Genomic DNA, 14837 nt, shown 5'->3' on the forward strand with positions numbered 1-14837 from the left:
CAAACTTAAATAACTTCTTTAAAGTTGGTTTTATTTTATCAGAGACATATAATACATGTATATTATATGTCTCAATACATGTATTTATGTCTCAAATTTTATCAAAACAAAAATTACAAGATTAAGAAATAAGTTTTGAATCGAATGAATACCCTCAACACTAAAATACATGTCCTAAGTGACTTTTTATGTCTTGCGTGCACCGAGGAGATCCTTAACGGTTTTTAGACGTACCATTATTATTTATGCATATATTTGAAGCATTTTGTACATTATAGGTATTTATATGTGTGTATCAGACAAAATGACTTCCCAATTAGCAGAGGCGGATTTAGGTTTTTTTCCAGCCCCACCCCCACACACTAATCTTGGAAAATGGGAGATTATATAGGGAATCACTGAAGCATGACTGGCAGGGACCCCCTCTTAGGCAGTCAATGGGGGGTGTGTCTAAACACTGCTAAGGAGTCCTTAGTGCACTAAGGACTGATAACATGCCACTAAGAACTAGATGGAGAGCTGTTACATGCAATTTCTTTTCATATTACGGTAGAAATTGATATTTAATGCATAAATTTCAAATTTTATAGAAAAATAATAATAAATTAAGGAGATATTCAACATTATTTAGACACGTGCCTGTTTTTCTTTGATATGCCGAAAATCCATGAACCGTTTGACAAGTGTCAAATTACATATTAATTGATTACACGGGAAGCCTTTTGGTAAAGTTGGATACTAATAAATGAATTGTTGTTGAAATTTTATTAACAAAAAAATCTGAATGAAGAAGTATTTTCTCAAGTGTATATTTCTTGTAAATAATAAATTTGTCACCAGAGAAATATATCTAATGTCGGATTTTTATTTGATGTTCATATTAATAAGTGACTGAAATACAAATTTTTATAGATATTTAATTCACATTTATATATATTTTTTTTAAAGTACGTGTTGAAGTTTGGATAACCGGCAGATGCTTGTTGCGTTTTCATTAAATTCATCTTGTTATTGGGCTGTGATAAGCCCGGTAGTACCGAAAAATTAATCTAATATTTCGTAGCGTTCTTTGTCTCTTGAACCAATTTTATTTTTCAGGTGGTCGGACACATTATCTATAATGTGTTTTGTACCCGTATCTCTATTCTGTTTATTTTTTCTTGCAAGCGTGCTTTAATGTGGTGACAGGCGACGACGGACATGCGTTTGAACAATAGACTGGTTTGGAGCTGGAACACTTTAGTTTGTTTCTTATGGTGCACTGTTCAAAATTTATTTTCATATATGAAGACATTTTAAGAAATGTATAACTGGACAAAACGAAACCAATAAGATAATGCATTTTTACTACATGCAACACACTAAGTTCATATATGACCCGTTTGAGTAATATATTTCGGGCCTTCAACAGTGAGTAAAGCGCATAGCACATAGTCATTATTTCATAAATTATTTCGTACGATATGTTAAGCAGACAATTTGTTAAAAACAATACAAATCGGATTTCCTTCTGACATACTTGCCACAGGCATTTGTCTCAGAAAAAAAATTCCTATATACCTTTTCTGAGACAAGTGCCTGTGATACTTGTTCTTCTTTAAGAAAAGTAGATTTAAAGAAATTATAGTTGAAAATATTTCTGTCGGCTTTTTCTTTTTTTCGCGTGATATATTTAGGTTTAAATATTCTGATTATATTGCATTACAAAAAATAATTATTTACACATCATGTGGTAAAGGCATATTTTCAAGGCATTCATACGAAGCATTCTCTTTCTCTGTCAGAATTATATCTTTAGCTCTAAATTTACACATACTGAAAAAAAAATTCGTGAATACTGTACTAAAAGATGTGGAACATTTTTAAAACATTTGTCTCTTTTATATATTTGAAAATGAAACTTAATCTGACTTAAAATCGGGAAATGATTTTTTTAACTTCTTTTACTTTTAGAAGAATAATAAAATGTCGAAATATACAAACAAATAAGTACCGTATGAAGCCTTTGTAAACAAATATCAAGCTGGTTGAAAACTAGTGGTTTGGATAAACCCCAAGAACGACACATAATTTTCTCTCTCTCAATTCCATCGTATTGTTTTAGTGAAACCATTTGTATATATACACGCATCTTTGTCGAAATTAAAATAAAAACAAAACACTTATCAATATATATATTTATTTTGTCTTCATATCTCTTACATAACAAGCTGACCACACTCTAACTTATTAGTCATTTAGTAGGCGCACATCAAAGTCGTGCACTTGTGGCAAATAACTTTGTCGGGAAAGAAGTAAAACAAAAACAAAATTATTTGTTCTGTAATCATTTTTCATAAGAACAACACATTTAATTATAAATATTAAGCATACATTTTTTTAGATACAATTGTTTATTACCTTAAATAAAAAGATTATGATTGTTTAATGAATTGTTTTGTCATTTGGCACGTGTCAAACGGTTCATTGATTTTCGGCATATCAAAGAAAAACGGGCACGTGCCTAAATAATGTTGAATATCTTGTTTATTTATGATTATTTTTCTATAAAATTTGAAATTTATGCACGAAATATCAATCTCTAACATAATATGTAAAAATAATACACACAACAGCACTCCTTCTAGTTCTTAGTGGCATTGTATAGTCCTTAGTGCACTAAGGAGTCCTTAGTGCACTAAGGAGTCCTTAGCAGTGTTTAGACGTACCGGTCAATGGGTCCCCACTTATGAAAATTTCTGGATCAACCACTGCTTAGTTCTAGTTATCTAAGGTCCTAGTGTGAAATATAACCAATAGGAATTGGTCTTTTTAAACACTTTTACATAGGCCTACATGTATACGTTTTGTCAAGGGTTGGTTCATTACCGACCGTGCAAGGGCTGTATAGCCAGTCAAGGTCGTTAAAAACTTCCATTTGTTGGTTCATGCAATATTGAAATTATGATTACTCAATGCGCAGTTACTAGTTACTAGTTACTGAAGTTGATATTAGCTACTTTTCTTCTTTATTTCATATAATTGATTTTTTGATTTTTTTTCTTCTAAAAATTTGTGGTGTTGAAATAGGGAATAGACACAGATACCTAAGCACATTTAACAAAAGAAATTTTGTGTAATGTCATCAATCTGTATTACACGTAGACAGGATGTTCTCTAGAAACTTTACTTTATACACACCGGAGAGTACACGCACTGTCGTAATGGAAAATTGCTGTATGTTATAATTACCTGTAATCAGCTTTGCAACAAATCAGTTGACTGACCATGTCATTACAGTTCAAACAGATTTCCCTCAAATCAAAATGGAATATATATATATATATATATATTCATTTTTTATATCTTTAAAATTTAAAACTTTAAAAAGTACACTTTGACAAAATTATGAAATATAACGAATTGAACAATTTAAAATAGTATTTTAACAAAGTTCAAGATATATAATTTTACAACGATCCTAAAAATATCCAAACAAACGATAAATCTAACGATATGAACCTACACAGTTTTATATTATAAGACTGACACACACCAGTTTGCTAACTCAGTGTGCTGGGCCAGGGTGCTGGGTGAGGTGTTGGAACTTGATATACATGTATCATTAAGTTACAGTTCTGTTAAGATTTGACTGCCTTTTTACTGGGAATTTTTATTCTTACAGTTAGTATATACTGTTCCTGGCTTTAAATGATTCTCTGCTCAGCAACTGGTGCGTAATTAGCATTTTTTTACGTGATTTTATTCAAATATCTTGTAGCAGTAAAAAACACAAATTAATGTATTTTTCAAATAGCTTTATTCAGCTTTAAATAATTATAGCGAAAAACAGCGAACATGGGAAAATGAAATGTTTTTAGTAGCCTCATTATTGAATCTCCCGGTGAGTGTGATCAAATAAAGAGGTTCTCCGACTCCGTAATACTTGGAAAATCTTATCTGATTCAGGATCAATTCATCGGTTACACTCCCCTATCACCAGTGATTCTTTGTTTTTAGCTGACATTCTGAAAAAAAGTGTGTAAGTGTTGACTCGCAATTTGCATGATTAATAACAGATATCGACTCGTTACCCGGACTACTGCAAAAAACAATTATTCAGTTTACTGATTTAGATGGAAGGTAAACGGACAGAAAGTCGCAGGACAAAAAGTCACAGAACATGAAGTCACAAATTTGATAGGACAAAAAGTCACAAACAAATTGTTGACAATTGGTTTGAATATATATATGAAAAAGATCTTGAAATATTTTCTTTTTATTACATAGATCTTGAAATATTTTCTTTTTATTACATACATTCATTTTTAATTTAAGGAAATTGCTCATAGAGCTTGATAAACACGATAAATGGAAATGTATTAGATTTTAATCTTGCAAAGGATATATTTATGGGGCCATATTTATTGGCAAATTGAAGCCATTTAAGTACCAAGCCACTTTGAAATTTTGTTTTCATAACAATTATTTGATTATTATTGATATTTATTGAATAAATTTTAATTACTAAGTTGCTTCTTAAATAAAACTTCAAGAAAAATACAAAAAAAAGTGTTTTCTTGTTCAAAGAAAAATAATCTCTAAACTGAATTGTGACTTTTTGTCTGTGACTTGTTGACCGTGACTTTTTGTCCTGTGACTTTCTGTCCTACATTCAGATTGAATAGGGGTTTGGTTGACCCTGTCTCCCTCTATCTGAGACTATTATCTCAGTGATGAACTTAATGTTTTATGTATTGTGCTTGTCATATATATGTTGGATAAAAGCTCTAGAGCTTATGTTGTATTGTATGTATAACCAACTTTAAATAAATCTTTTTTGTTAGCCCATAACAACTAACAAGTAAGATTTAGGTTTCTTCTTTTTGTAATACAAACAATTATTACACCTTGAAAGGATTTTTTTTACTATGACGGCGTCCAAGAAAAAAGTTGAAATAGCTAGACACTAACTTTATATTGGACCCTAGTAGCTTTATATGTGCTTGTGGTTGCAAATGTAAATGCATGGATGCCTGCTACACTGTAGAATACATAACAAGGAAGCTTTGCTTTGCTCTTCATGGAGTACGAACTCGTCTTCATAATTAAAAACCTTCTGCCAAGCAAGCGTAAGGGTCTTTGACAGTAACCAACACTTATCTCACGAGGCGTACCTAGTATGTCTTTTTAGGTATATATATATATATATAAACATTTATTCGTCATTGTGCAAAGTGCTCCTTTGAAGGAGGGATTTTCTAAACCAGAACAGAACAGAATAGCCATGCAAGACTTTATTATCATTTGGACTAATATTATGGCACATTTTGTCTTACCACAGGGATTTGTGTCAATTTATCTGGTTTTCTATCCTCTGACCTCATTTTCATGGTTCAGTGGTTATTGTTAAGTTTTTGTGTTTTGGTCGAGTTTTCTAATATTGTATGCAACATGTCAAGTATATTTGTTGTATGAAAATTTTTAGGGATGTACATGTTAGACTGGCATGTTTTATTCAATCTTGACCTCATTTTTATGGTTCATTGCTTAATGTTACCTTTTTGTTTTTTTTGACCAGTTTCTCTATTTTATTATTTTCAAATTAGCAAAAGGTCAACTAGGTGCATATATCTGACTGAGAAGTTTCATCTTACTTTATCTTCATAGTACATAGGACAATATAAAAAAAGAAGATGGGGTATGATTGGACAACTCCCCATGAGAGACCAAATGAAACAGAAATTAACAACTCAAGGTCATCCTACAGCCTTAACAATGAACAAATATAAAAAAGAAGATGTGGTATGATTGCCAATGAGACAACTGTCCACAAGAGACCAAAATGACTCAGACATTAACAACTAAATGTCGCCGTACGGCCTTCAACAATGAGCAAAGCCTATACCTCATAGTCAGCTATAAAAGGCCCCGATAAGACAATGTAACACAACTCAAACGAGAAAACTAACGGCCTTATTTATATAAATAAATGAACGAAAAACAAATATGTAACACATAAACAAACGACAACCACTGAATTACAGGCTCCTGATTGGGACAGGCACATACATAAATAATGTGGCGGGGTTAAACATGTTAGCGGGATCCCAACCCTCCCCCTAACCTGCGACAGTGGTATAACAGTGCAACATAAGAATAAACTATAAAAATCAGTTGAAAAAGGCTTAACTCATCAGATGGACAAAAATACAAGTGGACGTGGCCGGGTACTTGTACATCCCTACACAAAAAGACACAATGAACAGATCTGAGAGTACTCCCAGTTATACTGCATAGTCAGCTATAAAAGGTCCAGAAATGACAACGAAAACAATTCAAACCAGAAAACTAACAACCTAATTTATGTACAAAAAATGGAAAAACAGTTAAATGTTACACATAAATAAAGGACAATCACTTAATTATAGGCTCCTGACTTGGAACAGGCACATATATTATGAATGTGACAGGGTATAAGGAACTATGAAAATGTTTAGCTTTTGTGGTTTGGTTTATTTTCCAGATACTGTAAGCAATAAGGTCACTTTATTTAGTGAACGGAATGATTGTAAGATGCACATGTCTGTCTGTCATATTTTATATGACCGTGACCTCATTTTCATTGGTCAATGAAACACTGGATTGTTTATCATAATTATGCTTAAAGTTACAGGTAGATTATATTTGTAGGATATGTAACAATTGTAAGGTGTGCATGTCTCTCTGGCAGATTCATAAAACCATGACCAGCTGATGACCGCATTTTATGGTTCTTTGGTCAATGCTAAGTTTTCTTGGTTTTGTCATTTTATCAGATATTATAAGCATAGGTCTACTTGTTGTACGAAATGAATGCAAGGTGTCATATAAAAAAAGAAGATATCTGTTTGCCAAGGTTAATTTTACTAAGACCTCATTTTCATAAAACAATGATAATATTAAACAGCAAGAATGAGAATCAAGTCAAAGTTATATACAAATGAGGCAAAATTTTCAGTTGCCTACTTTTTATGTATTAGTAGTTATTTTTGTCATTAAATGATATTGTTTACCCTTTTATGTGTAGGGCAAGAATATTAAAGATATAAAAGGGAAACTATAAACAGAAGAAATTATCAACAAAAATAGATTTACAAAGGTCAACAAAGCCTAAATGGTAAGTCCACTGTTGAAAAAAGTTTTAGCCCTTGAGTAATGATTAAATATTTATTAAAATAAGATGTGGTACGATAAATGAGAAAAATATCCATCAGAGTTCAATTAAGTGGATGTAAGCATTGTAATTACTTATTAGAGGCCAATGATGACCTGTTAGTAATGAAAAAACTCATACCCTATACATGATATAGTAATCTATAAAAGACAACGCTAACAAAATTTGAAACAAAGCATCAATTCAAACTTCAAATATACCAGACTAATTTATAAAAAAACAAAATATTATGAAAAACAAAAATGACGGATATGAACCAACATCAACCACTGAACTATGTACAAGCTCCTGATATTGGACAGGCATAATATGGCTGGGTTGATATAAAAATAAGAAGCAGTCTGATTTCAAATAAGACTTTTCTCCAATAGAGATAAAATGACATTTAACAATGTTTAAGGAGGCTCGAGGGTATAAAAATTTCAGAAAAATATTAAATATTTTTTTTTTACATAACTAATTTTATTTATAACTTTGTTAGTTTTTACTTTTTCATATGGTACAGAAATCATTCTAAAAAATCCATTCGTTTTGGCCCCAGACAACTTTTAAAATGTATATATCTGTCACCAAGGTCCACTCGAGAGCACTGTTAGATAAGGGGGAGCTAACTCGTATGTGCTGGAACCAAGGGACAGGGGGTCAGTCTATCGCTAGACTTAATGTTCTGACAGGCATAGCTAAAACGCAAGGAAGGTTTTCATAATTTAATTAACGATAACGATTTAAATGAATGATAACAAATCAATCAATAAACAATGCCAAATAATAATAATCTAATTAAAGTACAAAGTATCAATTCAAAATAACAAATCCAAAGTAAAACTAGTTCTCCTTAAAATGTAAAATATAACTAAATGCCAAAATTACTAAATAATAAATAGAACTTAATCTCAATTTCAAAATATAAAAGTCTCAAAATAAAAGTTTCTCAAAAGTATTTTCTAAAGTTAAATTATGAGTCAGAGATAAATTTTGTCTCACACTACAAAGTCAACTGGTAGACTGGTAGACAGTCTTATAGGTCCAGTATAATGACATGAGTAGTGTGAGGTTACGCTTCCGAAACACTGACTGCTATCTTAAAAAATTCCCAAAATAAAAGGTGAGTCAAAAATACATTTTTGTCTAAACACTACAAAGTCAACTAGTAGACTGATCGACAGTCTTACAGATCCAGTATAATAGACTTTAGTAGTGAAAGGTTAGGTTTCCGAAAGGTGACTAATTTTTCTAAATTTCACAACGCTATTTATACTAAAACACAAAATAACTTGACATGACACAAGATGTTAATATTACTCTCATTAGTAAAAAGAGACTTTAATTAACAAAGCCTAATCCTAGTGACATATGCTAATTACAATTAATATTTCAAAATAAAGTGCTTTGAGCAAACTGTGACATTTCGAGTACTAATGCCACAGCATAGGTAAAATCAATTAAACAAATTAATTACAATTCTTACAAAATACAAACATAAAATTTTCTTTCTTAAAATAAAACATAATTATAATCCAAAATAACACTAACACAAATTTAAGCCAAATAACACACCATGACATATTCCCCCCTACTCTTATATGTTTGTCCCCAAACATGATATATACATTCACATATTAACACCTAAAATATCTCAATACACTCTGTACAAACTATAAACTGGCGTCAGTAAGAAAAAATATATTATATGTATCAACAACAATTTATATCAGCTTGCTAGCTTCCAGCAACCTTTATTCCTTGTTTAACAGACGAATAATAGAATAATATTTCTGTAATCCAAAATTCAAATTGATGTAGTGAAAAGAACCAACAGGCGTGCACTCCTACTAGTTCCTAGAACCACAAAAAAAGAAGATAGAAACCGAAAGTTTTCTATGTACTGCTGTCTTGGAAGGTTGCTGTGGTAACATGATAAGCACCATCATGATATTCACTGATGTCTAAATGATCTGAGTTGGTAATGTCAAAGTTCTGTTCTTGTAGTCTGTTTTTGCTTTGTTTTTGCACAAAAAGTTTAATCCTATAAATAAGTTCTAGCAAGTAATGTTCAAAATTATGAATTTCTGGTAAGATGTCCAAAAGAAAGTTGAAGCACTATATTTCCGATTATTGCATACACATATCCACGAACACTTATTGCATCCTTGATCGTTGATCTCTGTGTATCGCTGTAGTGGTGTTAAGGCGGTACAACTGATGTTGGCTGATACTGCATAAAGAAGCCCCACTGTCAACTAAACATCTCACTTGAAGGTTCTCTATTCCAATTTCGACAAAGTTCCTCTCCATGGTTGTAGTAAACTGGAAACCTGCTGTTCCTGGTATTACACTGGATAGCCTGGCACATCTGTCTTTTTGGCAGCACCATCCTTTTGAGATTCTCTTTCTCCCCATGATAATTCTACTCCAATTACCAAACTAAAACTTAAAGTATTTTTGTCAGTATATTGTTTATGTTCAATTCTCTCTACCTTAAGTTATAACTTCATTAATTTTGCAAATAAAATCTCTCATGAACTAAATGTTAAATTCTCTCTACTATGAGTCAAATTTCCAGATCGTATAAAATTATTTGCACAAGTACAGTTTCTCCAGAACTGAATGTTAACTTTTGTAAAGTTTTTGCACAAACAAATATTTATTTAAAGTAAACAGATTCACACCAAGAATCAACATACATCTATACTTTTCACTTAAAAGTTATTAAAGTGTAATATAATAGGCAAGATGTACTTATCTTTTAGTTGTGTGTTGTTGAATCTGCAACTTTTCTCTGCTGTTACTGGTTCTCTCTTCCTCTCATTGTTTCTCCTGCTGTTGTCTCAATTTTGAAATTTAAGTTTTAAATAATTTTGAATGAATTTTGTCAACCTACATTCTAGCTATGCAGTCTCAGAATCTAATTTGTATCATGCCTCGGGTCAATCCACCATATCTGTCACCAAGGTCCACTCGAGAGCACTGTTAGATAAGGGGGAGCTAACTCGTATGTGCTGGAACCAAGGGACAGGGGGTCAGTCTATCGCTAGACTTAATGTTCTGACAGGCATAGCTAAAACGCAAGGAAGGTTTTCATAATTTAATTAACGATAACGATTTAAATGAATGATAACAAATCAATCAATAAACAATGCCAAATAATAATAATCTAATTAAAGTACAAAGTATCAATTCAAAATAACAAATCCAAAGTAAAACTAGTTCTCCTTAAAATGTAAAATATAACTAAATGCCAAAATTACTAAATAATAAATAGAACTTAATCTCAATTTCAAAATATAAAAGTCTCAAAATAAAAGTTTCTCAAAAGTATTTTCTAAAGTTAAATTATGAGTCAGAGATAAATTTTGTCTCACACTACAAAGTCAACTGGTAGACTGGTAGACAGTCTTATAGGTCCAGTATAATGACATGAGTAGTGTGAGGTTACGCTTCCGAAACACTGACTGCTATCTAAAAAAATTCCCAAAATAAAAGGTGAGTCAAAAATACATTTTTGTCTAAACACTACAAAGTCAACTAGTAGACTGATCGACAGTCTTACAGATCCAGTATAATAGACTTTAGTAGTGAAAGGTTAGGTTTCCGAAAGGTGACTAATTTTTCTAAATTTCACAACGCTATTTATACTAAAACACAAAATAACTTGACATGACACAAGATGTTAATATTACTCTCATTAGTAAAAAGAGACTTTAATTAACAAAGCCTAATCCTAGTGACATATGCTAATTACAATTAATATTTCAAAATAAAGTGCTTTGAGCAAACTGTGACATTTCGAGTACTAATGCCACAGCATAGGTAAAATCAATTAAACAAATTAATTACAATTCTTACAAAATACAAACATAAAATTTTCTTTCTTAAAATAAAACATAATTATAATCCAAAATAACACTAACACAAATTTAAGCCAAATAACACACCATGACATATCATTGAAAAAGCTCCAAATTATCTCCCTTTGGTGCAGAAATGCCATTTTTTGGCATGAGAATTGTAATATCTTTTTTAGCTCATCAGTGATCTATATTTTTTATAATCATTTTTAACTAACTTTACTTAAACTAAACTATTGTAAAATTTAAGCGATTTCTGTAATTAAGTTCTTTTTTCATTTCAAAATTACCTCTATTTCTCCTATTAGTTAAACAGAAAAAAAAGTACCGTTACAAAAATGTATATATATGCTTCTTTCAAAGGCGGATTGTGAGTGTGATTGAATGGTGTCCCCATTTTTAGCTCAACTGGCCCAAAGGGCCAAGTGAGCTTTTCTCATCACTTGGCGTCCGTCGTCGTCAACGTCTGTGGTCGTTAACTTTTACAAAAATCTTCTCCTCTGAAACTACTGGGCCAAATTGAACCAAACTTGACCACAATTACATTGGGGTATCTAGTTTAAAAATGTGTGGTGTGACCCGGTCAACCAACCAAGATGGCCGCCTCGGCTAAAAATAGAACATAGGGGTAAAATGCAGTTTTTGGCTTATAACTCAAAAACCAAAGCATTTAGAACAAATTTGACGGAGTAAAAATGTTTATCAGGTCAAGATCTATCTGCCCTGAAATTTTCAGATGAATCGGTCAATCGGTTGTTGGGTTGCTGCCCCTGAATTGGTAATTTTGAGGAAATTTTGCTGTTTTTGGTTATTATCTTGAATATTATTATAGATAGAGATAAACTGTAAACAGCAATAATGTTCAGCAGAGTAAGATCTATAAATAAGTCAACATGACAAAAATGGTCAGTTGACCCGTTTAGGAGTTATTGCCCTTTATACTCAATTTTTAACCTTTTTCGTAAATTAAAGTAATCTTTTACAAAAATCTTCTCCTCTGAAACTACTGGGCCAAATTAATCCAAACTTGGCCACAATCATCTTTGGGGTATCTTGTTTAAAAAATGTGTGGCGTGACCTGGTTAACCAACCAAGATGGCCGCCAAGGCTAAAAATAGAACATAGGGGTAAAATGCAGTTTTTGGCTTATAACTATGAAACCAAAGCATTTAGAGCAAATCTGACAAGAAGTAAAATTGTTAATCAAGTCAATATCTATCTGCCCTGAATTTTTCAGATGAATTGGACAACTGGTTGTTGGGTTGCTGCCCTCCAATTGGTAATTTTTAAAGAAATTTTGCCGTTTTTGGTTATCTTGAATACTATTATAGATAGCGATAAACTGTAAACAGCAATAATGTTCAGCAAAGTAAGATCTACAAATAAGTCAACATGACCTAAATGGTCAATTGACCCCTTAAGGAGTTATTGCCCTTTATAGTCAATTTTTAACAATTTTCATTAATTTGGTAAATTTATGTAAATTTTTACCAAATATAGTTCTCTGTTACTAATGGGCAAAGTTCATTATAGATATAATTGTAAGAAGCAAATTTGTTCAGTAAAGTAAGAACTTCAAACACATCACCATCACCAAAATACAATTTTGTCATGAATCCATTTGTGTCCTTTGTTTAATATGCACATAGACCAAGGTGAGCGACACAGGCTCTTTAGAGCCTCTAGTTTTAATTTAATTTTTCTATTTTTCTATAAAGTATAAGATAAAGTTCATTTATAGAAAAATATAGCGTAACCCTATATTACATGTATTAAGAAAAAAAAATTGATTGAAACCTGTGAGCCCCCTTAATTTAACAAAAATAGTTCACTGTACAGCCTTTGACAATGAGCAAACGCTATACCGGACAGTGGTTTTAATAACAGCACAACATTTGAACAAATTGTAAAAATTTGTTGCAATGGGCTTAACTCAAAAGACTGCAACAAGGAACCAAACAATAACCAGTAATATGTAAATCATAGACACAAAGCACTGAAATAAGAGTACTAACAATAGATATTTAAATGAAAGTTTATTAAAATGTTCATAAACATGATAAAATAGTCATTTTATTGCTGTATTTCTCTTCACTGATAATTTTTGAGTTTTGTGTATTTGTAGGTCAGACATCTCGGTTTTCATGGTCATCATTCAACAGATCAATACTGAACAGAAAACTTGGAAGATGATATTTTTCTCAACAGTGCGACTTTTTTTTATTAATTTGAAATGGAATGTTTTTTTCTACATTTAATAGAAAAAGGAAATTTCAACATATGACTATAAACAAAAAGGAGTCATATCATCACGATCATAGATGCTCAAGAACTTGATCATGTAAACGCAACAATGTTATTATCAATTGAAAGAAGGAACGAATGAAAAAAATATTAGTATGTTGTTGTCCAAATAAACCTGCTTTGTCTTCTCATTTGAATCGCTCCATCCAATAAAGATGTACCGAGGAGGATCTTTGAAGAACAGATTGAAAAATGTTTTGTCTAAGAATTTGCAGGAATATTCTAGTGGATGAAATAATTTATTGACTTGACTCTTATATAGTGGACTGAATAATAGTACATAGCAAGCAGCGAAAAAGAAAACTAAAACTTTAACACAAAAAGTGTTTAAATTATAAATTTGCAAATATAAGCATAATATTATGTACACCACAAAGGTATATCATTCAAATTGTTTGCATATTCAATCATGTATTGCAATGAAACTATAACAAAGAAAACCTTACTTCACGAAAAGAGTAAACTATTCAGTCAGAATATGAAATATTTTTTTCAGTTCTATTTTTCATTATAAAATAAACAAGACAAAGATTTCAAAACAATATTTTTTCATTTATTTAAACATGTCATCATTTTGTTTCAGTGAAAGAACTTTACTCTTTGACCTTAAATTTTATTATACATTCCAAAATCAGAATTATAATCTTTATTGTATTAACAAATAAAAAACATGTTTGTGACAAAATGAAAAAAAATTTAATAAAATATAAAAAAACTTGTATACATTTAAAACTTTTTACAACCAAACAGCATTCATTGCAACATACACATACTGTATATTTATATCTATATATTTATAATTTGAATCCCATAGGATTTTATTTTGTCCCATGGGATATTAAAAATCCCATGGGATAATAATAATCCCATGGGATTTTTTTTGTCCCATGGGACAACAAATATCCCATGGGACTACAATTATCCCATGGGACCAAAAAAAATCCCATGGGATTTAACTAAAATCCCATGGGATAATGGTAAATCCCATGGGATTTTGCCCTGTCCCATGGGATATTGAAAATCCCATGTTTTTATAAATCAAATAGCAAAATAAATATAATAGTAACAGTAGAAAACTAATGAAATTATTGAATCCCATGTAATTCCGCACATTTTGGTTATATACATGACACTGTAGCTCTTATTTGAGGCGGCGGCGGATTTGCAAATGAGTGTTTTGCAAATTTAAAGTGTCCAGTGTTTAATATTGAATATGTACAGTGATATTAAATCTCGTATATCATATAATTATTGTAATTCGGAATACTTTGCTTGTGATAATGGCGTACGACAAGGGGAAAACTTATCACCTTTCCTATTTTCATTATTTTTGAATGACTTAGAAAATTTCTTAGTCAGTAAAAATATCACAGGACTTCAAACTATTTCAGAAGATCTGGAAAGGGAATTGGAAATATACTTAAAGTTTTTTATAATTTTGTACGCAGATGACACGGTATTGCTGGCCGAAACAGCACAGGACCTGCAGA

The 14837-nt window shown here is 31.2% G+C and overlaps 1 long non-coding RNA gene across 3 annotated transcripts in view; it reads left to right on the forward strand.

Moving 5' to 3' along the window:
• LOC143042408 (uncharacterized) overlaps nt 1-13756 on the forward strand; it is a 111461-nt gene extending 97705 nt beyond the window's left edge. Inside the window, exons 1-3 of one of the 3 annotated variants that reach the window (XR_012967976.1) lie at nt 3779-4021; nt 7049-7138; nt 13169-13756. This is a non-coding gene — a long non-coding RNA (uncharacterized LOC143042408). Of the gene's footprint in view, nt 1-3778; nt 4123-7048; nt 7139-13168 lie in introns of those variants that run through there. The other 2 variants (XR_012967975.1, XR_012967977.1) reach the window with 2 other exon arrangements.
• Nucleotides 13757-14837: the final 1081 nt, after the last annotated feature.

Source organism: Mytilus galloprovincialis, chromosome 8 (assembly GCF_965363235.1).
Source record: "Mytilus galloprovincialis chromosome 8, xbMytGall1.hap1.1, whole genome shotgun sequence".
Classification (NCBI taxonomy): domain Eukaryota; kingdom Metazoa; phylum Mollusca; class Bivalvia; order Mytilida; family Mytilidae; genus Mytilus; species Mytilus galloprovincialis.